Source organism: Orycteropus afer, unplaced genomic scaffold (assembly GCF_000298275.1).
Source record: "Orycteropus afer afer isolate SDZICR_OR568_19922 unplaced genomic scaffold, OryAfe1.0 scaffold00058, whole genome shotgun sequence".
Classification (NCBI taxonomy): Eukaryota; Metazoa; Chordata; class Mammalia; order Tubulidentata; family Orycteropodidae; genus Orycteropus; species Orycteropus afer.
This window is the reverse complement of record NW_006921645.1, coordinates 2,425,183-2,436,524: the sequence shown is the minus strand read 5'-3', so window position 1 is coordinate 2,436,524 and position 11,342 is coordinate 2,425,183. Positions and strand designations below refer to the sequence as shown.

The 11,342-nt window shown below is 36.4% G+C and overlaps 1 protein-coding gene across 1 annotated transcript in view; it reads left to right on the top strand.

Moving 5' to 3' along the window:
• Positions 1 to 11,342, top strand: part of MATN3 (matrilin 3) — a 41,164-nt gene that overhangs the window by 25,965 nt on the left and 3,857 nt on the right. The gene's annotated exons all lie outside the window — the stretch shown is intronic.

The window sequence follows — 11,342 nt, the reverse complement described above, 5'->3', positions numbered from 1 at the left end:
TTTGGTAAATAAGTCTTTTATCTCCTTGTCTTAGATTTATTGCTAGTTATTTTATACTGTTAGATAATATTATGAATGGAATATTTTCTTAATTTTCTTTTCAGATTGTTCATTGCTGGTGTATAGAAACCCAACTGATTTTTGCATGCTTATCTTGTATCTTGCAATTTTGCTGAATTTACTTATTATGTCTTATAGCTTTTTATGTGAAATCTTTGGGATTTTCTCTAATTTGCATCATGTCATAAGCCAAAAATATAATTTTACTTCTACTTTTCCAATTTGGATACCTTTTATTTCTTTTTCGGCTAATTGCTCTGGCTAGAACTTCCAGGGCAATATTCAAAAGTGGTGAGAGTGGGCATCCTTGTCTTGTTTCTGATCTTAGGGGGAACACTTTCAATCTCTCACCATTGAGTATAATGTTAGCTGTGGATTTTTCACAGATGGCCTTTATCATATTGAAGAATTTCCCTTCCATTCCTAGTTTGTTGAATTTTATTTATTGATTGATTGATTTATCACGCAATGGTTGTGGTTTTGCCATATGCCTTTTCTGTGTCTATTGAGATGATCATGTATTTTCCTTTGTTCTCTTAATGTGGGATATTACATTGATTGATCTTATGTTGAACCACCCATGCATTTCTAGGATAGATCCCACTTGGTTTGGTGTATAATCCTTTCATTATGCTATTGTATTCTGTTTGCTAGTATTTTGTTGAGTATTTATGCATCTATATCCATGAGGGTTATTGGCCCATAGTTTTCTTTTCTTGTGATATCTTTATTTGGCTTTGTTAGTGGTGTTATGCTGGGCTCTTAGAATGAGTTAGGATGTATTACCTCCTCTTCTATTTTTTTGGAAAAGTTTGAGAAGGATTGGTGTTAATTCTTTAATTGTCTAGTAGAATTCCCAGTGAAGTAATCTGGTCCTGGACATTTATTTGCTGGGAGATTTTTGATTACTGATTCAATCTCTTCACTTATTATAATTCTATTGATACTTTCTACTTCTTCTGGAGTCAATTATGGTAATTGGTGTCTTTCTAAAAATTTGTCCATTTCATTTATATTGTCTAATTGGTAGGCATATAATTGTTCACAGTACTCCCTTATAATTCTTTTTATTTCTGTATTATCAGTAGTACTGCCCCACATTCATTTCTGATCTTAGATATTTGTGTCTTCTTTTCCTGATTGTCAATTTTACTGATCTTTTCTAAGAACTAACTTTTGCTTTTGCTTATTTTTTTTATTGCATTTACCTCTGCTCTAATCTTTATTGCTTCTGTTCCTTTGCTAGCTTTGGTTTTATTTGTTATTTTTCTAATTTCTCAGAGTGTAAAGTTAGGTTATTGATTTGAGATATTTTTTCATTTGAATGTAGGAATTTATAGCTATAATATTCCCTCTGAACACTGCCTTCAGTGCATAACATAAATTTTGATTGTTGTGTTTTTATTTTCATTCATCTCTTAGTAAGTTTTAGTTTCCCTTATGATTTATTTAGGAACTCTGGTAGCATAATGCCCATAAGGCACTTGACTGCAAACCAAAAGGCTGGAGGTTCACCAGCGACTCCTTGGAAGGAAGATTGGGCAATCTACTTCTGTAGTGATACCACCTCGGAAACCCAAGGAGGGCTTGCTATGAGTCGGATCTGACTCTACATCAGTGAGTTTTGAGTTAGTATGATTTATTTATTTATGTTTTTACCCATTGGTTGCCCATCCTGAGTTTTAAAACTTCTTTTGTAACTTCTATGTATTTTCACCCAGATTTATTCCTTCCCTTAAATCCTATTGCCTAGCCATAGTAGAGTAGTTGATATTCCAGGAACATGCCCTGAACTCTCTTGTCTTGATCCTTTATTGAGATCCACTTTCCTCCTTTTGCTTGTCAAAATTTAAGAACAACATCCTTGCTAGCATTTGGTACTACTGGATTAAATTTTTTTTTAAATGCATTTTATTGAATTATAATTTATGTACAGTGAAATACATGGAACTAAAATGATGTGACTCAATGTATTTTATTTTATTTTTTTTCAGTGTTCCCTTGCCTCTCCTCCCACCCCTGGTAACCAGCAAAGTTCCCTTCCATATATAAACCTTTCCTTGAGTTTTTACAATAATGAACTAATACTATATTTGTCCATCTGTGATTGACTTCCTTCACTCAGCATAATGTCCTCCAAGTTCATCCATGTTATGTAGTGTTTTGCAGATTCTACATTATTTTTTTAGGGTTGCATAGTATACCATTGTGTGTATTGCTTTGTGTGTGTGTACTATGCTTTGCATAGTATACCATTGAGTGTATTCTTCTGTTGATGTGCATGTAGGTTGTTTCCATCTTTTTGCTATTTTAAATAGTGTTGTGATAAACATGGGTGTGCATATATCTGCTCTTGCCCTGACTCTCACTTCTTTAGGATATATACCTAGTAATGGGATGGCTGGGTCAAATGGTATTTCTAATTCCAGCATTTTAAGAAATCACCATACTCTTTTCCACAGTGGTTATATCATTTTACAGTCCCACCAGCAATGTATGAGAGTCCCAATCTCTCCACATCCTCACCAGCATTTGTCATTTTGTCTTGTTGAACTTTGCCATTAGTGTTGGGGTGAGATGGTATCTCATTGTTGTTTTGATTTGCATCTCTCTGATGGCTAATTATCATGAGCAATTCTTCATGTATTTGCTGGCCACCTGAATATCATCTTTGGTGAAGTGTCCATTCATGTCTGCTGCCCATTTTTCAATTGGATTGTTAATCTTTTTGTTGTTGAGGTGTTGGAGTTTTCTATAAATTTTAGAGGTAAGTCCCTTGTCAGATATGTAATTATCAACAGGGTTGAATTTGTTGCTGTCATTTTGTTATGTGCTTTTTGTGGTGGTAATTTCTTTGTTCTATATAATTTTCTTTGCTGAGGTCATTTTGCTTATGAATCATGTTATCACTTCCTTCATTGCTATTGTTTTAGTATTTGCTAAATATTTGTGCTTGTCTTCTTTTTTATTTTGCTGTGAAGGTTTAACATTTTTCTGTGACTTATAATTTCTTCCCAAGCTTAGAACAATCCATTTATCTTGTAGTTGTCTTGACTTCCCTACCATTTAGAAGTTCTGTAACTACACAGTTTTTTCCTTCTTTTTGGTTTGTAGTTGTCTTCATTTGTCAATTGATGTTTCTGGTTTCCTGTTTATAATCTTGTAGGCTTATTTACTTTGGATACTTCTGTAACTGGGTTGGTTTCTAGGTTATGTCATCATGTGTGTTAATGGTAAGTTGTTGTTTGCTGTTGTTGGTTCTCTGTCCAAAGGACTCCCTTTAGCATCTCTTGTAAGGTTGGTCTGGTTTTAACAAATTCCCTTAATTTCTGCTTATCTGGAAATGTCCTAATTTCCCCATCATATTTGAGGGATAATTTTGCTGGGTATATAGTTCTTGGTCGGAAATTTTTCTCTTTCAGGGTTTTATATATACCATCCCATTGTCTTCTTGCCTGCATGATTTCTGCTGAGAAACCTGAGCTTATTCTTATTTTAGGTAACTTTGTTTTTCCTGTGCTCCTTTTAGGATTCTTTCTTTGTCTTTGGTTTTGCTGAGTTTGATGATGATATGTCTGAATGATTTTCTTTTGGGGTCTCTCCTGTTTGGGGTTCATTGGTCCTCTTGAATGGATATATTCTCATCTTTCATCATACCAGGAAAGTTCTCTTCAAACAAATCTTTGACAATTTTTTCTGCGGTTTTATTTTTCTCTTCCTTTCTGGAATTGCAATTACACTTAGATTATTCCTTTTGATGGTATCCCACATGAATCTCAGGCTTTCTTCATTTTGATCTTTTTTCTGATTGTTCCCTTTTTAAAGAAGTATTGAGATATTTGCCTTCAATCTCACTAAATCTGTCTTCCATTGACTCAATTCTACTCCTTTGCCTGTTCAATGAGTTATCTATTCCTGAAAATTTAGTATTAATCTTCTGGATTTCTGTGTGTAGATTTTGTATCATTTCTAATTTTTCATTTGTTTTGTCATTTTGTTCTTGTACTGTCTTTCTAAATTGTTCTAGGGTTTTCTCTGTGTTTTCCTCGATCTGTCTCTCAATCCATTTAAGGTACCTAAATATAATTCTTTTGAATTCCCTATCAGGAAGTTCCAATGCTGCGTCTTCCTCCGGGATGTGTTTTGAGTCTGTATCCTGGTCCCTTGTTTCTCCTGCTTTATCTTGCTTCTTTGTGTGGATTGTAATGCTCTGTTGTTTCTGAGGCATTGTGACATTTTTGTGTTTATAGTTAATTGGTGATTGTATGTTGGAGTGACTTGCCCATGATTTTTGTTTTCTTTATTTTGTTTGTATGTTATCTATGTAAGCAAGGTATTGTGGTGTGCTCCTCTATTTGATATTTGGCAGCACTGATACACTTACCACCTGTCTCCTTTCCTATTGTCTGCCTCCTGTATGTCCCTGCCGTCCTTGGCAAAGGGAGCCTATTCTTTGGTCCCTGGAATCTGAATGAGAATGCTGTCACTTTAAAATAAAAAATGGCTGCTTCTTGTAAACATTCAAAATGGCTGTGCCCTCAGTCACTTTAAATATCCAAAGTGTCCACTGCTTGTAAACATTCAAAATGGTGTGCCCTTGGTCACTTTAAATATTCAAAATGGCTGCCTTGTGTAAACAATCAAAATGGCTGCACCCTCTGGACAGCCAAAAGTCCATAGCTCAGATTGTCTCCCTCCTTGCTGTTTCCCTTCCTAGTCATAGGCCACCAGCACAGTCATCTTTGCAGCCCCTGGTGACCAGGGCTGATCTTTAGGTCAATTCTCAGGTTCCAACACCACTTGGAAATATTCAGGCTGTTGGTCCTATCAGAGTAGCTGACAGTCCATTGCTCTGACTGTCTCTGTACTCTCTGTTTTCATTCAGGTTTTTCCACTAGTTGGTGCCTAATCCACTTCTGTATCCTTCCTTTCAAAGCTCAGGCTCCAGGATTATCTTCTGTATCTCTATCAATTGGTTTCTCTTTTCTTTGTTGAAGAGGGTCTGTGGAGCTTGTCTGCCTGTTCCGCCATCTTACCGGAAGTCTTGGATTAAATTTTGCCAATCTAGATGGTGTAAAGAAGTATCTTACTGTGGTCTTAAATTTTTATTTCCTGGATACTAAAGAGTTTAAGCATTTCTTCCTATGTTTATTAGTCATTTGCATTTACTCTTTTAGAAATGGTATTTATGTCCTTTTTCTGTTTTTCTACGGGATGTTTTTCTCTTAATGGCTTGTAGGAACTCTTCCAATATCTGTATATAAATTATTCATTTTTTAATGTATTTTAAATATCCTACATTATATTATCTTTTCACTTATTTTTTAAATTCCTTTTTGGTGAAAATATACACAACAAATTACACTCGTTCAACACTTTCTACATGTACAGTTCAATCAAATTGGTTACATACTTTACGTTATATCACCATTCTTGCAGTCTCTCCCTGTATTATTTTATTACCATTGACTTAGACTCATTGCCCCATAAACTATTCCTTTATGCTTTAGAGTTACTATGGTGAATTTGATCTCACATAGATAATTCTTTGAAAGAATGCAATGTTCAAGGCAAACATTCTTTACTAATTCAGCTTAAATGTTATTTGGTTTGAGATAGTTTCAGGGGATAGTTTTAGTTCAAGGTTAAAATTTTCTCAGTGCAATTGATTTAGGGGCTCCTACAGTCTCAGTGGGTGCAGCTAGTCTAGGTTTTAAAAGCAATTGAAAATTCTTTTCTACATTTTCTCTCTTTTGATTGGGACTCATTTATTGAATTCTTGATCAAAATGTTCAGCAATGGTAGCTGGCACCATCTAGTTCTTCTGGTCTCCTGACAAAGGAGGCAGTAATTCACAGAGGCAACTAGACCAGCAGTCCAGTTCCTTCCCTGGTTCCTGGATCTAAATCTTCCACTGCTGCATCAGGCAAATAAAGACTAGGTGTATTTTGGATGGTCATTCACAAGCTTTTAAGACCCAGGCACCTCTTACCAAAATCTAAAAATAATGTTAGGCCAGTTGGCTGTATAGTCCCACAAAGCTATGGCTCTAAGCCTTTGCACCAAAAGAAGTATTCCTATGAGGCAATTGATTGTGCATAAGTAGTATTAGCAACTCCATCTTCTTTTTTTTTTTGTGGTTGCTTTTGTAAAATTATATACAGCACAATAATTGTCAGTTTATCCTTTTTGTGATGTACAACTTAATGATATCAGTCACCTTAGTCAAGTTGTATAACCATTACCCTTATTCAATGACAATTTTCTCATCACCATAGACATAAACTCACTACTTCCCAGAGAACGATTTGCTCTCTCCTTCCCTCCTTTTGCCCCAGGTAAATACTTGTTAGCATTCATTTGTTATTTTCTATTTTTTTTTTCTTTTTCTTTAATCATTACCATTCTAGTAGGTATGAGGTGGTATCTCATTGTAATTTTGATTTGCATCAGTTTAATGGCTAATGATGATGAGCATCTGTTCATGTGTTTGTTGACCTCTTGGATATCCTCTGGTGAAGTGTCTATTTATGGCCTTTGCCTATTTTTTTGATTGGGTTGTTTTTTTGTTGTTAAGTTGTAGCAATTTTAAAAATATATTTTGCATGTTAGAGTCATATTGGATATATCATTCCTAAAGATATTTTTTCCCAGTCTGTAGGTTGTCTCTCTACTCTTGATACTTTCATGAACATAAGTATTTAATTTTTATGAGGTCTAGATTATCTATTGTGTCTTCTATTGCTTGTGGTTTTCTTGTTGTATTTGATAATCTATCGTTAAAAAAAAGAAAAAAAAAAAAAAACCAAAAAACTTGGTCCCATAGCTTTGTCCCTATATTTACTTCCAAGAACATTACAATTTTAGATTTAACATTAGGCCCTTGATTCATCGTGAATTAGTTTTTGTGTAAGGTTTGAGATAATGGATCTTACTTCATTTTTCTGTATGTGGAAATCCTGGTTCACCAGCACCATTTGTTGTAGGGACCATTCTTTCCCAATTGAATTGACACAAAGAAGAAGGATCATAGTTGGAAAATATGGGCTTGGTGATAGAAGTGATGCTGGACATTGCATGACAGAATTTTGCAAGACCAATGACTTTTTCAATGCAAATCACTTTTTTTCAACATTTGGAATACACAGGAATCAAACGGACTACATCTGTGGAAAGAGACAATGCAGAAGCTCAATATCATCTGTCAGAACAAGGCCGGGGCCAACTGTGGAACATATGAGCAGTTCCTTATATGCAAATTTAAGTTGAAGTTGAAGAAAACCGAAATAAGTCCATGAGAGCCAAAGAACAACCTTGAGTATATCCTACCTTTACTTATAGACTATTTCAAGAGTAGATTTGATGCAAGGAAGACCAAATGTGTTGTGGGATGACGTCAAGGATATCATAAATGAAGAAAGCAAAAGATCATTAAAAAGACAAGAAAGGAAGAAAAGACCAAAATGGATGTCAGAAGAGATTCTGAAACTTGCTCTTGAATGGAGAGTAGCTAACATGAATTAAAGAAATGATGAAGTCAAAGAGCTGAACAGGAGATTTCAAAGGGCAAGTTGAGAAGATAAAGTAAAGTATTATAATGAAATGTGCAAAGTTGGAGTTAGAAAGTTAAGAAAGAAGAACATGCTCAGCATTTTTCAAGCTAAAATAACTGAAGAAAAAATTCAAGCTTTGAGTTGCAATATTGAAGGATTCTATGGGCAAAATATTGAACGGTGTAGGAAGCATCAAAAGGGGATGGAAGAAATACACAGAGTCACTGTACTAAAAAGAATTGGTCAATATTCAGCCATTTCAGGAGGTAGCATATGACCAAGAACTGATGGTCCTGAAGGAAGAGGTCCCACCTGCATTGAAGGAACTGGCCCAGAACAAGGCTCCAGGAATTGACAGAATACCAACTGAGATGTTTCAACAAACAAATGAAATGCTGAAAGTGCTTACCCTTTGATGCCAAGACAGCTTCCTGGCCAACTAACTGGAAGAGATGCATATTTGTGTCCATTCCAAAGAAAGGTGGTCTGACAGAATTCAAAAATTATCAAACTATATCTTTAATATCATATGCAAGAAAATTTTGCTGAAGACAATTCAAAACTGGTTGCAGTAGTATACAGACAGGGAACTGTTAGAAATACAAGCTGCATTCAAAAGAGGATGTAGAATGAGGGATTTAATTGCTGATGTCAGATCATTCTTGCCTGAAAGCTGAAAGCAAAGAATAGAAGAAGGATGTTAACTTGTGTTTTATTGACTATGCAAAGGCATTCGACTATGTGGATCATAACAGATTATGGATAACATTGTGAAGAATGAGAATTCCAGAACACTTAAATTGTACTCATGAGGAACCTACCTGTACATAGACCAAGAGGCAGTCATCTGAACAGAATGAGGGGATATTGAATGGTTTAAAATCAGGAAAAATGTGAGTCAGGGCTGTTCTTTTACCATACTTATTCAATCTGTATGATCAGGAAATAATCTGAGAAGCTGGATTATATGAAGAAGAATGTGGCATCAGGATTGGAGGAAGAGTCGTTAATAATCTGAGATATGCAGATGACACAATCTTGCTTGCTGAAAATGAAGATGACTTGAAGCACTCACCAATGAAGATGAAAGACTACAGTGTTCAGTATGGATTATACCTCAACGTAAAGAAAACAAAAAATCTCCACAAGTTGACCAATAAGCAATATCATGATAAATCGAGAAAATGTTGAAGTTGCCAAGGATGTCATTTTACTTGCATCCACAATCAATGCCCATGGACCAGTCAAGAAATCAAATGATATATTGCATTGGGCAAATCTGCTGCAAAAGACCTCTTTAAAGTGTTAAAGAGCAAAGATATCACTTTAAAGAATAAAGTGGCCTGACCCAAAGTCATTGTTTTTTCAATAGCCTCATATGCATGTGAGAGCTGGGCAATGAATAAAGAAGACTACAGAAGAATTGATACGTTTGAATTGTGGTGTTGGCAAAGAACATTGAATATACTATGGACTGGCAGAAAAATGAACAAATATATATTGGAAGAAGTACAGCTGGAATGCCCTTTAGAAGTGACAGTGGCCGAACTTTGTCTCCCTTACTTTGGTCATGTTATTACTAGGGACTAGTCCCTGCAACTTTACAACACATAACAACAACAACAGTCCCTGGAGAAGGATATCATGCTTGATAAAGTAGAGGGTCACAGAGAAAAGGGCAGACCCTCAACAAGTTGGTTTGTCACAACGGTTGCAACAGTGGGCTTAAGCATAGCAATAATTGTGAAGATGGTGCAGGACCAGGCAGTGTTTTGTTGTTGTATGTTGGGTCATTGTGAGTAGAAACTGACTGGATGGCACCTAACAACAACAGAAGAATGATGGGCATGTATTTGGTATTCAATAGATACTTTCTGGTTTGTTGTTGTTATGTGCTGTCAAGGCAGACCCAACTCATAGCAACCCCTCCTTGGGTTTCCAAGGCAGTATTACTACAGAAGTAGATTGCCCAACCTTCCTTCTGAGGAGTGGCTGGTGGGTTTGAACCGCCAGCCTTCTGGTTAGCAGTCAAGTGCCTTACGCACTATGACTGACTGATTATTTAATTGAGTATTTGAGATGCGATTTTGGCTGGCTGTTCCTAAGAGGTTCAATAGGATTTGGACAGGTAGCTAGATGCTATTTAATGAAGTGTGGTCCCTCAGACTTATACACTGTCTTTGTAGAATGTGGGAGAAAATGTTGGATCAAATGACCATTCTCTAATACTACTCAACTGGAAGATTATACATCAGTCCCCAGATCTTGGAAGTTATCCTTACTTCTGTTGGCCAACTTTGTTGTTGTTGTTAGGTGCTGCCAAGTTGTCTCTGACTCATGGTGACCCCATGAACAGCAGAACGAAACACTGCCCAGCCCCATGCAAGCTCCATGATCCTTGCTATATTTGAGCCTGTCACCTGAGCCACTGTGTCAATCCATCTCATTGAGGGCCTTCCCCTTTTCATCAACCCTCCACCTTACCAAGCATGACATCCTTCTCCAGGGAATGGTCCCTTCTGATAACATGACCAAAGAAGGTGAGATGAAGTCTGGCCATTCTCACTTCCAAGGAGCATTTCAGCTGCACTTCCTCCAGGACAGATTTGTTAGTTCTTTTAACGGTCCATGGTACTTTCTGCATTCTTCGCCAGCACCACAACTCGAAAGCATCAGTTCTTCTTTGGTCTTCCTTATTTATTGTCCAGTTCTCACATGCATATGAGGTAATTGAAAATATCATGGCTTGGGTCAGGCACACCTTAGTCCTCAAAGAGATCTTTGCTCCTTAGCACTTGAAAGAGATCCTTTGTAGACGATCTGCCCAGTGCTATATGTTGTCTGATGTCCTGACTGCTGCTTCCATTGGCGTCGATTGTAGAACCAAGCAATGTGAAGTCTCTGACAACTTTAATCTTTTATCTATTTATCATGATGCTGTTTATTGGTCCAGTTGTGAGGATTTTTGTTTTCTTTATATTGAGATGTAATACATACTGCAGACTGCATTCTTCAATCTTCATTAGTAAGTGCCTCAAGTTATCCTTGCTTTCAGCAAACAAAGTTTTGTCGTCAGTGTATTGCAGGTTTTAATGATTCTTTTTCTGATCCTGATGCCACGTTCTTGTTCATATAGTCCAGCTTCTCAGATTATCTGCTCAGCATACGTATGGTGAAAGGATACAACCCTGACGTACTCCCTTCTTGATTTTAAACGTGCAGTGTCCCCTTGTTCTGTTTGAATGACAGCTTCCTGGTCATGAGTACAATCAAGTGTTCTAGAATTCCGACTCTTCTCAGTGTTACCCATAATTTGTTATGATTCACACAATTAAATGCTTTTGCATAGTCAATAAAACACTAGTAAACATCTTTCTGGTATTCTTTGCTTTGAGCCAAGATCCGTCTAACATCAGCAATGATATCCCTCATTCCATGTCCTCCCCTGAAACCAGCTTGCATTTCTGGAAGTTCTGTCAATATACTGCTGCAACTGTTTTTGAATTATCTTCAGCAAGATTTTACTTGCATGCAATATTAATGATATTACTTGTGTTTTATTGACTATGCAAAGGCATTTGACTATGTGGATCATAACAAATCATGGATAACATTGTGAAGAATGAGAATTCCAGAACACTTAATTGTGTTCATGAGGAACCCGTAGATAGATCAAGAGGCAGTCATTCGAACAGAACAAGGAGATATTAAGTTGGCAACTTTGTTGTT